Genomic DNA, 20,795 nt, shown 5'->3' with positions numbered 1-20,795 from the left:
TAAAATGATCCATTACAACAAGGATGTACTCATATCCTCCTTTGCATTTTTCCAGATGCAGAAAATCAATCGATACCATTTCAAAAGGATAGGTGGAGACAATGTTGTTCAATGGTGCTCTAGTTGGTTTATTGGGACGTTTGTCTTTTAGACACTTGCATTCTCTGGTGACATAATGCTCAATATCCTTCTGCATGTATGGCCAGAAAACGCGTTCTCTAACAAGATTGACAGTTCTTTCTACTCCTAAGTGTCCCATTTGCTCATGGAGTTCTTTGAATACTGTCCTATGGTAGACTTTTGGCAGGACTAATTGTAAGTTATGGCTAGTCTTCCTATAAAGAATACCATCTGAATTGAGGTATAACTTAGACCATTCTCTGAATAAGGCAGTTACAGCTGGTGGTTCTGTTTGTCTCTCCTTCTTAGCCGGAAATCTATTTTGATGTTTGTAGTGTAGCAGTCTCCCAATGATCTTGTCTTCTTCTTGTGCTTTTCTGATAGTTTCTTTTGGGAGCTGGTTAATGCTTGCTCTGAGGCTTCGTTCAGCTTCTCCAGCCGCACTTTCTACAGTTACAGGGCACCACCATGGCATATGTTCCTCCTCTTGTATCTGAACTGCTTGGACAGTGCTACCAATAGCTTCCATGCTGATTTCTTGGGAACATTCCTTCATATACTGGTCAGGATCTAGTGGCATTCTTGACAATCCATCAGCGTCTGCATTTGCTTTCCCTGGGCGGTATTTAATGCTAAAATTGAAGTCTGCGAGTTCTGACACCCATCTATGGCCAGTCGCATTTAATTTTGCTGTAGTGAGAACATAGGTAAGTGGATTGTTGTCTGTATATACAACAAATGATGGACTATAGTACAAGTAGTCTCTAAAACGGTCACATATTGCCCATTTCATTGCCAAAAACTCAAGTTTCCCCGAGTGCAAATGGTAGTTTTTCTCTGCTGCAGTAAGAGTTCTTGAGCCATAACCAATAACTCTCAACTTGCCATTTTGCCTTTGATATAGGACAGCACCAAGTCCTTCCTGAGACGCATCACAGTGCAGTATGAATGGGATGTTGAAGTCTGGATATCCCATCACTGGTGGCTTAACTAACAAATCAATCAGTCTCTCCAGGATTTCTTGATGATGGGCAGTCCAATTGATGGGCTGATGTGCAGGAAGTTGACTTTTTTCCTTCTGTTTGGATCTATCTCTCTTTGCTTTCTTTTGTGTGGGTGATGGTGAACAAGGCCCTACCGACAGTAGATCATACAGTGGAGCGGCAATCCGGGAGAAATTTTGAATATATGTCCGGTAGTAGGACAGAAAACCTAGTATTTTTCTAAGCTCTCCCACTGTAGATGGAGGTTTGTTTTTCAAAGCCATTACTGGAGCAATTTCTGCTGGATCCATAGTATAGCCATCACCAGAGACACTCTTACCTAGGAACCGGACTTGTCTTTTGAACAGCTCACATTTCTTCGGTGTTAGCTTGATTCCATGCTGTTGGTAGCGCTGAAGCACAGTCCGTACATGTTCCACATGTTCAGTGAAAGACTTACTGTGAACCAGGTTGTCATCAAGATACGGTTGACAGATACTGTCTCTCAGTCCTTCCAAGCATTCTTCCATGCTTCTCTGAAATTCCGCTGGAGCTGAGCTGAGCCCAAAAGGAATACGGATCCATTCATATAATCCCCAAGGTGTTATAAAGGCTGTCAAAGGCCTACTGGATTCTTCCATAAATCCTTGGTGATAGGCTTTCCCTTGATCAAGCACAGAAAACCATGAACTTCCTGACAAACTATTCAGCATATCTTGGATTCTCGGTATAGGATGACGGTCAGGAACTGACTTCTGGTTTAGTTCTCTATAATCACAGCAGAGTCTCAAGCTACCATCTCGTTTTCTTACACATACTATAGGAGAAGAGTAGGATGATTTTGACTTTCTAATCCATCCTCTATTTATCAGGTCTTGTAGGTACTCCTTCACTTCGTTATGAAGCGGTTTCGGCACGGAAGTATATGTCTTCTTAACGGGGGTGGTGTCTTTTAGATTAATCTTTAATTGGAGTGATGGAATATATCCAACATCAGACTCATCTCTGGAGAAGGCATGACATTCTTCTCTTAACATCTGCCTTACTATGCACTGTTCGTCTGCATCAAGATGATCCATAGGAACCGGAGGATCCCATTCCTCTTTAACTGAACACACTTCACCCTCTGCTTTGTCAACATTTTCCACTGTTTGTATGTTTGCAGTCAAAGAAGAAACTTGAACAGGTTTTATGCAAGCTGGATATACCGCTTTGACTGTTTCCAAGTGACCCAACACGGTTTTTGGATCCAGTACAATATCATGTTTAGTGGGGTTCATTACTGGAATGGTTACCCGAGCATAGTTGTCATAAGGTACAATCACAACTGTCTCATCTGTATATATTCCCTCTGGTAACTGTGCAGTGCTACTTGGCACAAAGAGCTTTTCCTGGTTCTTCTTATGAGGTCCCACATGGACACCACACTTGACACCCATTATAGTACCTGCAGGAATAATGGTACGACGTACTCCAGTTCTTACCTCCTTCACAAATGTTTCTGCTTGGCTCACTTGGACGGCTTTTACCACCATCTCTGCTCTTCTTGTCGGCAGTGAAAATGATGCAGCCAGTGTACTCACCAAAGATGATGAAGGGATTTTTCTCAGGATGACTTCCTCAATCACATTATATCCAATGATTGGCTCTTCAGCTACATTATTGTCACTAGATACTAGAAAAGGCACCAGAAGTTCTATGTTGTCATTACCAGAGGACAGCTGAAAGGTTACTTCTATCCAACCAATGAAAGGAATTTCGGTCTTGTTTACCGCTCTCCCGCATAATGGTTCAGAGCCTAGTAATTCTTCCACTGCCCTTACTTCTGTTTGAGGAAGGTACTGCTGCCGCCAACTTTCATTGATGATACTTGCTTGAGCTCCAGTGTCCCATAATGCCTGAAGAGGAACCCCATTTAGTTTACATAGGACCATACACCTTTTTCCTATTAAATTGATGAGTTTTCTTTGGCCTCTCGACACACTTTCACTCATCTGTAAGTTAGTTGTCGTGCACTTCCTAGAGGTGACTTGCTGTATACTGTTCTGTTGAAGCTCCAGTTGTTGGATACGATCACATACATTTTGGAAATAAGTATGTAGCAGATTTTCTTTGGCTTCCATACCTGAAGATGGTACTTTCTTTGGTTGGGACTGGGGCTTGGCACAGGTTACTGATTGTCCCTCATCAGCAACCTCCTGTCTTTTAACTGTGCAGATCTGGGTGCACAACATCCCCTAGCATAATGTCCTTCTTTGCCACATTTGTAGCAGTGGCGACATGTATGACCTTGATTTGATGTCTTGCAGGCCTCACAAATTGGATTCTGCTTATTTCTGGAAGTTACTTGGGATGAAACCAATCTTGGTTCTTGAGAAGTCTTAAGTAACTTTTTCAATTCTGACATCTCATTCCTCAGTTCTTTCACAGCCTCCTCCCAGTTTGTCACTTCTGTATCTCCTGAAAGTGGAACTTTCTTTGATTTTAGCGTAGGTGGGGCGGTTTGAGTTGTAGATGACTCTACTTTTGTAAGTAATCCTTGTTGTGTGGTACCAGCCTGCATTTCGCCAAGTTTGCTGATTTTGCTGGAAGAGTACTTCTTTAATTTCTGTTCCCTCTCTTGTTCCCAACTGGCAGCTTCATTCATTTTCTTTATTAATACGTCATCAGTGACAGTGGGATCATCCAAATAAGGTTTCAATTGGAATTTAATGTGTTCACTGAGCAGTCCTGTTCCTACTGATCTCAGGAATTTCCTTTGAATCAAATCCGTTTCAAATTTTTCCTCTGCTCCCACTTCTCTAGAGGCAAAGAGAAGTCTGTCCTTTAGTTCTATAGCCCTGAAGAGGAAATTTTGAGGAGATTCTTTGCTGTCTTGCGAGATATTTACCAGCCGGTGGTATAAGTCCGAGTTGCTCTCCTCCTTGTAGTGTCCTTTTAGGATAGTCTTCAGCTGTGGCAGTGTTAGATCACTTTTCATCTCTAACATATTTCTTATACTCAGGCCGGGGCTTATTGCTTTAACTACTGCCTCAATCACTTCTAATTCACTGTAGCCCTTTTGCAGTCCCATGTCTATCTGGTGCATGAGATTTGTGTAAGACAGTTTGTCTTTTTGACCTCTTTCACCAATTTGACCACTAATTTTAAAGTCTTTCCGTATTGTCATTTCTGGCCACATGTTCTGTGGAGAAGTCCTGCAGTAAGTCTCTCTCTCTGACACCTCTTGCTTTGCTTGACTTGATGTCTCAGAAACAAGGGCTTTTTCTAACAGTTTGCTAGATTCCTGGAATGCTTTCTGCAAAGCAAGGTACTGTGCCTTTAAATCTTCCAATTGAGTCTGGGTCTTAGTCTCTTTTGCCTGTGCCCCGACCTCTGCCTCTGAATGCAGATCTGTAATGAACTGTTTGCACTTTTGGAGGAACAGACAGGTAACATCTTCATCCTCTGTTTCTCCCACTTCATCAAGCAGTTTATTGATGGCATTCAGCAGGTGCCTGCGGGTTCTGGCTTTGGAGATTTGCTCCCCTGGCACTTTAAGATATTTGCTAACAGCACCCAGTTCATCAAATGTTAGATGCAGCAAGGACTCACTAATGTTATTAATACAGCTCTCCACATCCATTGTCAGTCTGCTGGGCAGGATCTCACTGAGGGGACACTCACAGGATATCACTGAGATGGCTGCACTTTACAATTGGTTCTTTTCTATCTCTTATTGAGTGAATTCTGCTCTGTATCTTCTATGAATTGTCACTCAATCCCATCCTCGTCGCCATTTTTGTTGCACACCTAATGAACTAACACTGGTGTGGTTGGGGGGGTTTATATTCTTTATTCACCTTATCTGTAATCATAAGGGACATGCATCAATATGGAGAGTAGGACCTCCCTTCTTGTGGTTATCTGAGGTGCACTACAATAAGTGTCCTTACATACTATCTAGTAGTTATACATTAGCATCAAGTTCTCAGTCATTCCTAACATCAGTGACTGTATCAACATATACTGAACAATACAATATGAGAATATAACAACAACATGGCTGCAGCAATTAATCACTGTACCTGTAATCATAAGGGACATGCATCAATATGGAGAGTAGGACCTCCCTTCTTCTTGCTATCTGAGGTGCACTACAATAAGTGTCCCACCAGAAACACACCTCTGAGACACATGGTCCCACTCTAGTGTCAGATTACAGGACCTGTAAACTGCTAGTCTGACACTAGGTAATATCCAAATTTTTGTGTGGTGGATCTTTCTGTATATATCTCACACTGTATATATATATATATATATATATATTTTTTTTTTTAAGAGTCAAACCGTTAATACGTCAAAGTTAACCGCGCAAACTTATCACGCCTTATTCTAACAACCGTGTATCAATTGTTTTGATAGCCGCTTATACTTTTTTCTTACAACGCATAGACATAGTCTAACCTATACTTATAAAAATGTATTGAAACGGTCTATCTATGTATATACAGCTATATGTTGTTTTAAATATATATATATATATATATGTAATATAATATCAAACATTATCTTAACGCCGGTTATCTATGTATATAGTTAGTGAGACGTGTCAGGACAAAACCCCTCTACAGCGCAATGACATTACGTACTATAGTACTAATATTTGAAAGCTAACGCCTAACTGACTAAATGTAACAAACCTATTTAATAAATATTCATTTTAGATGACTCATCAGAACGAACTCGGTTTTCAAGACATCCTTGATGGTATAACAGCGTCTCAACTTGGTAAATAGAGTATATTTACGGTTTACGCTTTGCACACACACACACACACACACATACTCTAATATCGTTAATAACTTTTATTCTTTTATAGCGACTGTTTTTGATGTCCCTTTTGAAGAGGAGGATCTAACTCAGACCTTGTTTAGCGATCAGATGAGCCTCCCCGACACTATTTTGGAACAGTTCCTCAATGGTAAGTAGATTTCATCAACACGTGTATAAACATCTGATAAAGGGGTCCCGCAAAAATCTAACACACTATGGCTTATACAGCGAACGACGTACCGGGTGTTGAGACTGTCGAAGCGGAACCCGCGGTCTGCGCTCACAACAATCAGGAAAAGAACCCATCAGACGATACAACGGGTAAAAATCTCGCAGTCTATATTACGGTAAAATGCATGCCTCGTGAAATAAGCTCTATAGCTATATTCATACATCTCGCACTGTGTTCGCAGAGGTCAAATTTACTAAATCAAGAGAGACCGTCCTTAAAGAGAATGTGCCACCGCCACAATCGTATCCTTGTGATGGAGCAGGGCCTAGCGGCGCCGCTAACTCTTGTAAGTATATATATATATATATATATATATATATATATATATATATATATATATATATATATACACACACACACACACTTTACAGGTTTTTACCCATAGCCAAACTGTTATACGCAAAAAGACCTAACATTATTTATTGTTTTGTATACAGCCGCTCGTTCAGCGGGCGATACCGCGCATTTTCAACACGAAGGCCGGAAGAAGCCGCTGGCGTGTAAATTTACTAAAACAAGAGAACACGAGTTTAAGGCTAACGTAGAGCCGCCGCCCCCGTATCATCGTGAAGGAAGCGGTTCTAGCAGCGCTGCACCGACTTGTAAGTATACATATATATACACTTTACATGTTTTTTACTCGTAGCTAAATTGTTACACGCAAAAGAGCTAACATTATCTATTGTTTATATACAGCGAATGGCGCGGCGTGTGCGCCTACGCAATTTCAACAAGCGGGTCAGAAGAAGCCGCCGGCGTACAAATTTACTAAAACGAGTGCCCACATCTTTAAGGAGAACGTGGAACCGCCGCCCCCGTATCGGCGTGAAGGAGCCGAGGACGCCCAAACTGCACAACCTTGTAAGTATTAATTGTACATGTTTTACCCAACGTAAATTGTTACATTCGCCGGTTATCCCGAGTATGTTTCGCCGATTGTTTATAATTCATACGTGATACAACGTTTAATTCTGTTTTAGGTAAAAAAGGTAAAGCGTCGGCACGCCGTAATCAGTCGAGCCATCCGTACAAATTCACCCCGATGAAAGAGAGTGATACAACACCAACGCCAGTTCACCAGCGGTACAATTCTACACCCTTATCTAGAGCCTGCGCCCCTGCAAAAAACGACGTTACACGTAAATCACGCCACAAGCGGCGCATTACACTTACCACTCTGGAGGATTCAGCCCTAGCACAAGAATTGTTCCCCGAAGAGAACCCCTTTAATAATAATAATCCTACAACGTTAGCGACAATCCCTGAAGTGGAGGAAAGCGGAACTGCGCAAGACAAGGCCAGTAAGCAACAAGTCATAAATTCAAACTATAGTCGGGTTTGTTACAATCAACACACACCAAACACTTATACACACAACACGTCTGTAGCACGTTGTGGAAGGCTGCCGCCTTGTAATCAGGGTGAGTGGCCGAGACAACCTCTGGAAACATTGACCGCTCTGTCCGGCGTGTGCGTCTATTTAGTCAATCTGAGAAACAGATTGACAAGCGTAGTAAACGCACACGCAGAACTGAGCTTGTCCATGCCTGATGAGGATAAAATTATTCAACTGTGTGAACTGCAACAAAATATTAACGAGCTATTTGCTACAAGCCTGAGAAGGCCTGTTAGCCCTTTCATGAGATCGGGCGACAGTCCTTTTGCATTTCAGCCTGTTGAACACAATCGTGTTACACATACCGCACCATCACACGCAACACCTTCAACATGCTGTGTGTGGTTATCGTCTTGTAGCAGGGGTGAGTGGCCGCCAGAAGCGCTCTCTGCCTTGGCTCAGACGTCTGCTGTATGCCTCTATTTAACCAATCTGCGAAACCGCTTAACTTATTTAGTAAATGCACACTCTGTACTGACCTTATCTACACCAGACGCTGATAAAATTCTGCAAGTGTCTGCGCTGAAAGATAATATCGCATCTCTGTTCGAGACCGTTCTGACGAGTCCAGAGAGTCCGTTTCTAAGGACGCCAAACACTCCGCATCCGCACCATGTTAGTCTGAGAAATCCTGATTGTTCATTATGACTAAACATGGTTGGAAATGGACTGTCTGCGCCCCCTTGCAAACGCAGAAGGGTTAACAGGGGAAAAACACCAGACGCTGAGCTACAACCAACGCCCCAACAACACGTTACAGACAATGACGACCCCTTAGAAGGGCCTAGCGGTGTTGGTTTCAACGCAGGGCGCCACATACCTGAATCTGACTGTAACGATTCTGGTTATCAGATTTGGAGTCCAAATGGTGGGGCAAATGGTACAGTACTTAAATAGTAATAAATGAAGGATAAGTACCTCAGAAGTAGAAGAAACCGTGGTCAGACGTTAGCAGGGTTCGGTACACGGTAGGAGCAGATCAATCGTAGTCAGGCGTTAGCAAGGTTCGGTACACGGTAGGAGCAGATCAATCGTAGTCAGGCGTTAGCAAGGTTCGGTACACGGTAGGAGCAGATCAATCGTAGTCAGGCGTTAGCAAGGTTCGGTACACGGTAGGAGCAGATCAATCGTAGTCAGGCGTTAGCAAGGTTCGGTACACAAGAGCAGCAAGGCAGTGGTGAGATTCAGGGCAACAGGAAGCAGACAGCCAGAATAATCAGGCACAGGATGGAGTGAGCTGTGAGTTTATATAGGACGGGCTAAACTGTGATTGGCCACAGAACAGGTGATCTTAATAAACCAATTACTCCAACAGAAGAGACCAGACAAGGTAAAGCACAGAACAAAACAGGTTTCCAAATAGTGCAATGGTTAAGGCCGCAGAACATAGTCAGGAAGTCATGGGTTCAAGATCCAGTGAGTTCAGTTCGTGACATTACTCCCCCTTCTCCAGGAGCGTCCTCTGGACGGTACTTGGCTTGGCTTTTCTGGATAGCGCTGATGAAATTCTCTTACCAGTTGTGGAGCATGGATGTTGTTTACAGGTTCCCATGAATTGTCTTCAGGACCATACCCTTGCCACTTTATCAAGTACTGCAACTGATTTCGATGAATACGAGAATCCAAAATAGCCTCTACTAGATATTCCTCTTCTCCCTCAACAATAACTGGGTCAGGTGGAGGCAAGTTACGTCCCGGGAATGGATTTTCCACAAAAGGCTTGAGAAGAGAGGAATGAAAAACAGGGTGAATCCGCATAGATTCTGGGAGTTTTAAACGAAATGCTACAGGATTAATTTGAGCCACAATCTCAAAAGGTCCAATAAATTTCTGACCTAGCTTGGCTGAAGGTACCTTGAGCTTCAAATTCCTTGTAGAGAGCCATACCTTATCTCCTATACCAAAGGAAGGAAAAGACTTGCGATGTCTATCAGCAGTCTTCTTATAGCGATCTTGGGCTTCATGCAGAGCGTTTGTCAATTTTTCTTGAACTTGCTTCAAAGTAGACAGTCTGTCGGAGACAGCAGGAACTGAAGAAGAAATTGGAAGGTTGGGAATGAATGTAGGATGGAAACCCATATTGGCAAAAAATGGACTCTGGGATGTAGAAGAATGCTGGGAGTTGTTATAAGCAAATTCCGCTGTAGGAAGGAAATTAACCCAGTCATCCTGGAGGTAACTTGTGTAACACCGCAAATACTGTTCAAGGGTTTGGTTAGTGCGCTCAGTTTGCCCATTAGATTGTGGATGAAAGGCAGAAGATAAGTTTACTTCAATTCCTAGAGTGGCACAAAAACTCTTCCAGAACTTTGAGGTAAATTGTACCCCACGGTCAGAAACTACATTGTCGGGTATGCCATGTAGGCGGAAAACTTCTCGGATGACTAATTCTGCAGTCTCTTCAGCAGAGGGTACCCCCTTTGTTGGTATAAAATGAGCCATTTTGGTCAGACGGTCTACCACTACCAGAATTGTACGTATATCTCTTGAAGATGGTAGTTCAACAATAAAATCCATGGAAACAGAACCCCAAGGACGAGATGGAATAGGAAGGGGTTGAAGTAATCCCACTGGTGAGGATCGAGGGGCCTTATTCCTAGCACAGGTTTGACAGGAAGAAACATACTTCTTTACATCCACTTGATATTTGGGCCACCAAAATGAACGAGACAAAAGTTCTTTGGTTTTTTCGACTCCCATGTGACCTGCGGGTTTAGAGTCGTGAACAAGGCGCAGAATTTCTAATCGAGTAGTCTCAGGAACATATACACACTGATCAAGAGTCCAAACCCCATCTCTAAACACCAAATCAATATCTGTGGGGGGATGATTAAGGAAGGGATCTCCATTATAACCTTCTTTGATCTTCTGAAGTATATCCTTGGAAATGATTGCCCCTACAAAATTCTTAGCAGGTAAGATGGTGGTTTCGGATGTGTCATCTTATGTTATGTCAGAACACATCCGGGATAGGGCGTCTGCTTTTCCATTGCGGGATCCCGGTCTGTAGGAAATAATGAAATTAAATCTTGAAAAAAATAAAGACCATCTAGCCTGTCTACCAGAAAGTCTCTTGGCTGATCTAATAAATTCTAGATTTCGGTGATCTGTAAGAACCTGAACCACATGAGATGCTCCTTCAAGGAGATGCCTCCATTCTGTGAATGCTTTCTTAATTGCAAGTAATTCTTTATTCCCAATGTCATAGTTTCTTTCTGGAGGAGACATCAGGCAAGAAAAAAAAGCACAAGGATGAAGCAACTGTTTATCTCCAACTCTTTGGGACAACACTGCTCCTACTGCTGAATCTGAAGCATCCACTTCAACTATAAATGGGAGGTCTGGATTAGGATGAACTAAGATAGGAGCAGAAGTAAAAAGTGTCTTTAATTGGTTAAATGCTTCGTCGGCACTTGAAGACCATTTAAAAGGAATCCCTTTCTGGGTTAATTTTGTTATCGGACTAATAACTTTTGAGAAATTCCTAATAAATTTGCGGTAGAAGTTTGCAAAGCCGACAAATCTTTGGATCTCCTTGACATTCTTGGGAGAAGGCCAGTCTAAAATAGCTTGGATCTTACTAGGGTCCATGCGCAATCCTTCCGTAGAAATGATGTACCCCAAAAACTGAATTTCTGTCTTTTCAAATTCACATTTTTCCAGTTTAATATATAGTTGGTTCTCTCTTAGACGGCTCAAAACCATGGTAACCTGCTTACGATGTTCTTCAAGGTTCTCAGAGTATATTAATATGTCATCCAAATACGCCACCACAAATTGATCCAGCAGATCTCGGAAGACATCATTAATAAAATGTTGAAAAGTTGCTGGGGCATTGCAAAGTCCAAAAGGCATAACAAGGGATTCAAAATGGCCGTAGCGTGTTCGGAATGCTGTCTTCCACTCGTCCCCAGGTCGTATACGGACAAGATTGTATGCCCCTCGGAGATCCAACTTAGTAAAGATCTTTGCTGACCGTAATCTCTCGAGTAACTCTGGAATAAGCGGAAGAGGATAACGATTTTTAACGGTTATTTGATTTAGTTCTCTGTAGTCAATACAAGGACGTAATGTGCCATCTTTCTTTGGTACAAAGAATATAGGTGCACCTGCCGGAGAAGTGGAATGCCGTATAAATCCTTTGGCCAGATTTTCTTTGATGTACTCATCCAGGACCTTCAGCTCCATCTCTGCAAGTGGATAGATGCGTCCATAAGGTATGGATGCGCCTGGTAAAAGTTCAATAGGACAATCATACGTGCGGTGAGGGGGTAGCTGATCAGCATTCCTTTTGTCACAAACATCTTTAAATTCCTTATAAGGTTCAGGTAATTCGACAGCGATAGTGCTGGATCTTTCAGTAGCTCCCACCTGTGAAAGAATAGGCTGCTTCAGTTGACAATTTTGTTGACAATATTCAGAAGTGAAAGTTACATTTCCTGACTTCCAGTCTACTGAAGGATTGTGGATGCTAAGCCATGGTATGCCCAAAATTACTGGAAATTTTGGTGAAGAGATTAACTGGAAACAAATCCTCTCCTGATGACCGGGATCAATCAATACTTCCAGTTCAGTAGTTTCATGAGTAACCGGACCAGAATTTAAAGGTGACCCATCAACAGTTACTAATTCAACTGGTGAAGATCTTGCACTGTGCTCAATATGATTATCAAATGCAAACTTAATGTCCATAAAATTTCCAGCTGCACCGGAATCCAACATTGCTGTAGTGGACAACTTGTAGGAACCATATGAGAGCTGAACTGGTAAGGTGAAATGAGGTCGGTTAGAGGTCATATTGTCAGGACATGGTGTGGTGGAAAACAGAGGCTGTGTCACCAGACTAAGAGAAGCACAGTGGGGACAAGATTCCAAATTTGGTTGAATCTCAGTTGCCGCAACTGCCCGTTGAGGTTTCTTAGGGCAGTCAAGAACATAATGTCCAGGTTGTCCACAATAAAGGCATAATCTTTCAGCAAGGCGACGACGTTTTTCAGCAGTTGAAATTGGTCCCCGGATGGCATCTACTTGCATAGGTTCTGGGGCCGAACCTGTTTGAGAAGGTGTCTGCATCTTTGGGAGAAACCGTCCCTCAGGTAAATGAGAAAAGGTGCCTGCATCATAATAGCCTCGTCTTTCTCGCTTCCTTTTCAGGAGTCTTTGGTCAATACGGATGCATAACCGTATATACTCCTCAAAGTCAGCTGGAAGATCTACTTTAACAAGTTCATCTTTAACAGATTCAGAAAGTCCTCCATAGAACCGCCATTTTAGTGCAGAGTTGTTCCAGGAAACATCAGAAGCCCAGCGCCGAAACTCTGCAGCATATTCCGCAACAGAGCGTCTTCCCTGGCGAAGATCCCGCAGAGCCCCCTCAGCAGTGGCGCAACGATTGGGGTCATCAAATACTAAGTCCATTGCTGCAAGAAAGTCCTTCAGATTGTCCAAAATCTCATCATCCTGTTCTAAATAAGGTGATGCCCATGCTTGTGCATCGTCTATTAGCAGGGCAATGATGAACACAACCTTGGACCTATCAGTAGGGAACTGTGAGAAATGCGTAGAAAAAATCATCCGGCAATGATTAAGGAATCCTCGGTACAAGTGTCTCTTTCCACCAAATTTTTCTGGTAGTGGAATCCGGTAAACTTGCGAAGTGGCACTGACAGCAGCAGAATTTGCACGCAATTCATTTACTTGTTGTTGTAATTCAGTGACTTGACTTTTCATTTCATTTAATTGTCCTTGAAGGCCATACACAAGGTTATGCAATTCCGAGATCTGGAAGGCATGCTGTGACAAAGCAGACTCCGCCCCTCCGGCCTCCATGTTGGGCCTGATTATTATGTAACGATTCTGGTTATCAGATTTGGAGTCCAAATGGTGGGGCAAATGGTACAGTACTTAAATAGTAATAAATGAAGGATAAGTACCTCAGAAGTAGAAGAAACCGTGGTCAGACGTTAGCAGGGTTCGGTACACGGTAGGAGCAGATCAATCGTAGTCAGGCGTTAGCAAGGTTCGGTACACGGTAGGAGCAGATCAATCGTAGTCAGGCGTTAGCAAGGTTCGGTACACGGTAGGAGCAGATCAATCGTAGTCAGGCGTTAGCAAGGTTCGGTACACGGTAGGAGCGGATCAATCGTAGTCAGGCGTTAGCAAGGTTCGGTACACGGTAGGAGCAGATCAATCGTAGTCAGGCGTTAGCAAGGTTCGGTACACAAGAGCAGCAAGGCAGTGGTGAGGTTCAGGGCAACAGGAAGCAGACAGCCAGAATAATCAGGCACAGGATGGAGTGAGCTGTGAGTTTATATAGGACGGGCTAAACTGTGATTGGCCACAGAACAGGTGATCTTAATAAACCAATTACTCCAACAGAAGAGACCAGACAAGGTAAAGCACAGAACAAAACAGGTTTCCAAATAGTGCAATGGTTAAGGCCGCAGAACATAGTCAGGAAGTCATGGGTTCAAGATCCAGTGAGTTCAGTTCGTGACACTGACACTGACGACGCTACACCACAGACCTCGCAAAATTTGACGCAGAGCCCTCAATCAGATGGTAGTGCGCGGCCTGTAGACTGTCCCAGGACCCAACAGCCTTCAGACGTTGTTCTACCAGCAAACGTACCTGTGATACTAGAACATCAGTTCCACCGCGAGAGAAATCTGGTTGGTTTTAACGGTGTTGAGTATATCGACCATTTTAGGTTCGTGAATTTAGAACATATTGACTCTTTTGTAGCTGCTCTGGAGGGTGTGCACGATGCCGTTCAGTCTTTGTTGGACAGAGTCCTCAGAGATATTAATCCTGGCGATTTTGTTCAATTAAGGCTTGAAGGCGGATGCGCCTTAGACGCGATTTACTCTACAAAACAATCGCGAGAGGCTTTTAACGCAGAAACGTTTCTGTACGCCGTTGCAGCGCTCTCCAGAGCAACGCGGAGGTTCTCTCTTTGCAGCAACTTAAACTTGTTGTTATTGTGATTAGAAACCGGCGCGGCGGCGTCAGGCGCCGTCTGAAATCGGTGGTTTACAGCAAAATTATACAACAGAAAAAGAAATGGTTGTACGACTTTAATAACGACGACTCTAACTTGTGTCTTGCCGCGAGCTTATGCGCTCTGATAGACGACGGTGATGTAGACGATGCTGCTTTATTGTCGAGGGCTAGACAGATACACGCAGACTTGGGTATTCCTGAAAATGAACTGGTCAGTTTCAGCCGTATTGATGCTTTTGAGGCCCGCCTTGACATTGTGATTAAGGTTCTGTACCATAGTCGTGGTGATTGGCGCTATTTTGATACGGGGAAAAAGGGGCCGTGGAGAACCGTGTACATTTTGCATCATGACGATCATTACTACGGTATCAAAAACATAAAGGCATTTATCGGCGAGGCATACTTCTGTGAAAAGTGTAGTTCTGTGTTTCACCACAAAGACAACCACTCTTGTCAGTATTTCTGCAGAGCTTGTCAAAGAGAGGATTGTGTCGAAGTTGAGCAGCAACCGCGGTGTCCCACTTGTCGTGTGTTTTGTTGCTCAGAAGCCTGTTTAGATCGGCATGTTGTGTTAGCCGGGGAAAGACCGGAGTTTTGTAGGCTTAAAACATTTTGTGATCGTTGTTGTCGTTTTGTGTACAATAGAGAGGAAGAGCACAAGTGTAGCGGTTTGCGTTGTAGTGTATGCGATGCCCCCATGTATAAATTCGATGATCATCTTCGCTATATGCAGCCTTACAAGGTAAAGAAAGAGACGGAACACTATGTTTTTTATGACTTTGAATGCATGCAGGAGAGGCAGATTCATGAGCCCAATTATATCTACGCCACAACGTTGTACGGTGCTAATTCGTGGGAGTTTGAGGGCCGAACATGTACAAAGGAGTTTGTTAGCTTCTTTACCAGCGGTAAATTTGCAGGGTACACGTTCGTAGCTCATAACGCTGGTCGTTATGACGGGTATTTCCTGCTGAGCGAACTCATAAAAGAGAAAGTACGTGTAAAATTGATTACTCAAGGCGGCCGCCTCTTGTGTGTGACGTTACCTGACTTGAAATTGAGGTTTATAGATTCCCTTAACTTCCTACCGATGAAATTAAGCCGTTTGCCAGAGGCGTTGGGTTTCTTGGGTTCAAAAGGCCATTTCCCCCATTTCTTCAACACCGAAGAAAATCAAAACTATGTGGGTCCTTTACCAGCACCGGAGTATTACGGGGTTGACTATATGATGCCTAGTGACAAAAAGGATTTTTTGGAGTGGTATGAGACGCAGAAAGGGTGTACTTTTGATTTTAAGGCCGAGTTAAAATCGTACTGTAAGCAAGACGTTGATGTTTTGAGAAGGGCCTGTGAGCATTACAGGGAACATGTTATGGAGATGACGAGAAAAGAAACGAGAAAATACTGTAAGCGACAAAAGAGACACGTTGTAAAAGTCGAGAGCATCGACCCTTTTCAGCTGATCACGCTGGCCTCTGTATGTATGGCTATGTACAGGTTTAAGTTTCTCCCCAAAAACACCATAGCCATTTTACCCGCAGACAACTACCACAAAACAAAAAAACGTTACTCGACACCCGCTATACAGTGGCTCATGTACGTAGCGCACACAGAAAACATTGACATTCAGCACGCTTTGAGAGGGGGTGAAAAACAAGTCGGCAGATATTTTCTGGACGGTTATGCTGTAGTTAATGGGGAACACATAGCGTTTGAGTTTCAGGGTTGCTTTTACCATGGCTGCCCCACCTGCTATAACGAACACGACACCAATGCCGTTACAAACACCAGTTACGGTCAGCTGTACCACACCTTCTTTGTAAAAAAACAGTTTTTACAGCGCTGCGGCTACACTGTACGTGTGCTTTGGGAGCACGAGTGGCACGACATGGTAAAGAATGATTCTAACCTTCAGTCGTTCCTCCTTCACATGCGGTTCCCAACGCCGCTTGATCCTCATGATGCGCTTTACGGCGGTAGGACTAACGCCATAAAGCTCTATCACAAACTGAGTGAAGGGGAGACTATACATTACTACGATTTCACCAGTCTGTATCCGTTTGTCAACAAAACAAAAACGTACCCTGTAGGCCATCCCGACATCATTTATGAAAATTTTGGGTACATAAAAAATTACTTTGGTATTGCCAAGGTAAAAGTTTATCCACCCCGTGACCTGTTCTTCCCTGTCCTACCTGAAAAAATGAATGGTAAGTTAATGTTCCCCCTTTGCAAAACCTGCGCCGCTGGTTCAATGACGGACGTCTACACGCACAGCGATGAACAACGCTCTCTGACAGGTACTTGGTGTACGATAGAATTGTTGGTGGCTTTGGATAAGGGTTACAGACTGGCAGAGATCTATGAGATTTGGCATTTCCCCGACACGACTGACAAACTGTTTGCCCCCTACATCGAGCTCCATCTTAGGGCTAAGCAAGAGGCGTCGGGGTATCCGGGCTGGTGTACGGATTCTGGTAAGAAAAAAGAATACGTTGACGCCTTTTTTGAAAAAGAAGGTATACAGTTGGATACAGCAAATATCGCCGTGAATCCCGCGAAAAGACAGGTCTCCAAACTTTTCTTAAATTCATTATGGGGAAAGTTTGCGCAGAGAGCTAATTTACCCCGCACCAGTATCGTGAATGACCCCGACAAACTCTTTAGCCTCGTCTTTCTCCCATACTACGAGGTGTCGGAGCTCAATTTCATCGATGATGAAACAGCCTCGGTCAATTGGAAATACGCAGAAGGGCACCACACAATCAACAGAAACACAAACATTTTTATAGCCTGTTTTACAACCGCCTACGCCAGACTAGAGCTCTACAATCTGTTGGATGGTCTGCAGGAAAGGTGCCTGTATCACGACACAGACTCTGTCATTTTTGTTCATCGTGAAGGTGACTGGTGTCCCCCTTTAGGTGATTATTTGGGCGAGTTAACCAGCGAGATACCCGATAACACCTACATCACAGAATTTGTATCTACAGGGCCAAAATCCTACGGGTACAAACTGAATAGCAGTAAGACGGTTTTGAAGGTTAAGGGCATCACGCTGAACGTTGCTAATTCTAGGGACGTCAATTTTGAGAGTTTGAAGGATTTGGTTTTGGATTACATCCACAACCGTAGTCTTGAGACTCAGAAATGCATCTCTGTGGAGCAGCCCGGCATTGTTAGAAACAGGAAATTGTGGCAGATTGAAACAAGGCCTTTGCGCAAAACCCAGCGGTGTGTATACACAAAGAGACGGCTACAAGACGATTTTACCACACTACCTTACGGTCTCTAATACACTTATGACACACTTACACTATTCTTTTTCAGGCGAATTAGTTGCTCTTTTTAAGAAGCTCCTGGATCCTGTTTTTGAAAGACGCTCGCCGCACGATTTTACAGAAGGGTCATTCGAGTTTTAATACCATGGACACACGCCTACAACATCCTTTTTCATGCATATTGGCCGGTCCGTCAGGATCTGGAAAAAGCTATTTTGTAACAAAACTGTTAGAAAATACTGACACGCATTTATCACACAAACCCGATAATATTGTTTGGTTTTATGCTTGTTGGCAAAAACTGTACGATGAACTCTCTCTACGCTTTCCACACATCAGGTTTATTGAAGGATTACCAGATAGCTTCGTAGATGACGATCTTTTCCCGCCCGACAAGGTAAATTTGACTGTTGTTGATGATCTTATGGAAACCGCTAGTGTAAACAATGAGCTTGAAAAGGCATTTACCAAGTACGTCCATCATAGAAACCTAAGTATTTTGTATCTGGTACAGAACATATTCTATCAGGGTAAAAAAAGTAGAACGATAAGTTTAAACACCAAGTACATGGTTCTCTTTCATAACCCTCGTGATAAATTGCAAATTCTAACATTAGCGAGACAGATGTATCCTGGTAAAACACATTTCTTCTTGGAAGCCTTTGAGGATGCTACGCGGGAGCCTTATGGGCACCTGCTGGTAGATTTAAGGGCTACCACCCCCGACCACCTACGTTTAAGGTCGGGGTTCTTACCACCGGCACTGCCGACTGTGTATATTCTGAAGAAAAATACTTTTAAAAAGTGAGATTTAGACGGTTAAGCGCATTCTAGGCCGACTACGTAGTAGCGGCGAGATGTCGGAGAGATTACGCCGTAATTGGGCTCTCTTAAAAACGCTTGTAAAAGCGACGCCTTCTGTCAGGAAGTCTATTTTGCGTCATGCTAGCGATGATTTAATAGCGACCATAGGCAAAATCGCCTTAAACATCTTGAAAGGTCGAATTCCGTTAAAGGAATGACAGAGAAAGGTTCTAAAGAAGTGGCGAAAAGTTATAAGGAAGCTTTGTGATAAATCAGTCTCCATAAAGAAAAAGAAGCGCTTAGTGAATCAGACGGGCGGATTCATAGGTTCGCTATTGGGATTTGCAATTCCGTTAATAACGAGCTTACTTTTTAACAAACAATGAATCATGCTGAGAAAATGTACTTGGGGCCCAAACACGAACTCAACAGAATAAGTCAAGTCTTTACACCGCCGCCCGATGTAAGACAGAGCGTAATACAACGCTTGGATACTGAAATTAGCGATATTTTACGCAGCTCTGACTTAGCGGATGATGTGAAAATTAAAAGGTACACGGACGTAATGCAAAGGTACTTGGTTCTTGCTAAGCAGAGCGCTAAAGAGAGCGCTACTTTACACCTTGTTAATCGTTCTGAGCCTGATCATCAGCAATTGTCAAATACAACCGCTAATAAAAGCGATCCGATTCATGAGATTGTAACCCATGTGAACCCCCGTTTTAAGAAGAATGCTGAACTTTTGTTAAGTAGGATGCTGCAGAGTGGTGAGATTGCTACCTGGAATGATAAAGGTGAATTTATTTACAAGGGCGACGTTGTTCCGGGCTCTAACATGTTGGACCTTGTACGCAACGCTACGCAGAGCCATAGACTCTCGAGAAACAAAGCCCCTCCTGTATGGGATGCGTTTATGCTGGCCATGGCGGACATAAATATTCCTTCTACTGTTGTAGGTAATTCATCTACGAGAGAAATTCTGGACGGTTTAAAAACTAACCTGACTGACTCTCCTGTAAATTGTAAAGCTTGTAAATTGTAAATACTATTCGTGTGTATATAATAATGTGAATAAAGTTATTGAAACATTGATGTTATTATATAATGTACCTCGGATTTGTTGAATAAAGTTATTGAAACTTTGCCTGTTTTACTGTGTTTAATCCGTATACACCCCTTGTCGCTGTATACTCCTCTCAGTCAATATCATTCTCATTCCGGCGACCTATAACAACACAGCTTTCTATAAAAGCGTTGCACATTCTCAGGGACGTATCAAATTAACATTCATGATCACAATCAATATCATTCTCATTCAATAAGCCTATAACGACGCATCTAGATATAAAACCTTATCAAACACGTATCAATTAACATTCTTGATCACAATCAATATCATTCAATAAGCCTATAACGACGCATCTAGATATAAAACCTTATCAAACCTGTATTAATTAACATTCTTGATCGCATTCCTCAACCTCGATCGATATAAAACCTTATCAAACCTGCAGACACACCCTGTAGGCGGGCTAGGGGCGTGGTTGGGCGGGGGAACCCGTCCGTAGACAAAGAAAAGGGGCGTAACTGGGCGTGTTGAATGGCCCAAAAGGGGTGTGGTTAGGGGCGTGGCACCTATAATAACGTCTGGGATATTACCATATAGGCCTGACGCCGGCTAGGATTAACATGAGCACAAACAGAATGTCATGCATTTTCCCCCCTCGGCTTATACTCGAGTCAATAAGTTTTTCCTGTTTTTGTAGTAAAATTAGGGAGGTCGGCCGATATTCGGGTCGACTTATACTCGAGTATATACGGTAATTTTTCATCATGGGGACAAATGCTCAAGGTGACCATTTTTAACTGTGTTATGGTCCACACTAGGCCACTGTGGAGCACTATAATGTATGGGGAGGGGGCTCTGGGGAGCATATTACTGTGTGGGGCCCCTTTACTATTATAGGCTGTAATTAATTTACACAGGCACTATAAAACAGATACTGTCTCGCCACTGAATGGTTGCATTGCCAGCAGATTGTCCATTTTGTTTTTATCCAATTCGGCTCTCTGAAGGTGTCCCCACCGACTGTCTTTGAAAAACTATGTCGTGCGGGCACCTCTACTGCAGGCCTTATCTCTGGTATTTATGGTATCCTCTC

The sequence above is a fragment of the Leptodactylus fuscus genome, chromosome 6, assembly GCF_031893055.1.
Source record: "Leptodactylus fuscus isolate aLepFus1 chromosome 6, aLepFus1.hap2, whole genome shotgun sequence".
Taxonomy (NCBI): Eukaryota; Metazoa; Chordata; class Amphibia; order Anura; family Leptodactylidae; genus Leptodactylus; species Leptodactylus fuscus.
This window is presented reverse-complemented; position numbering follows the sequence as displayed.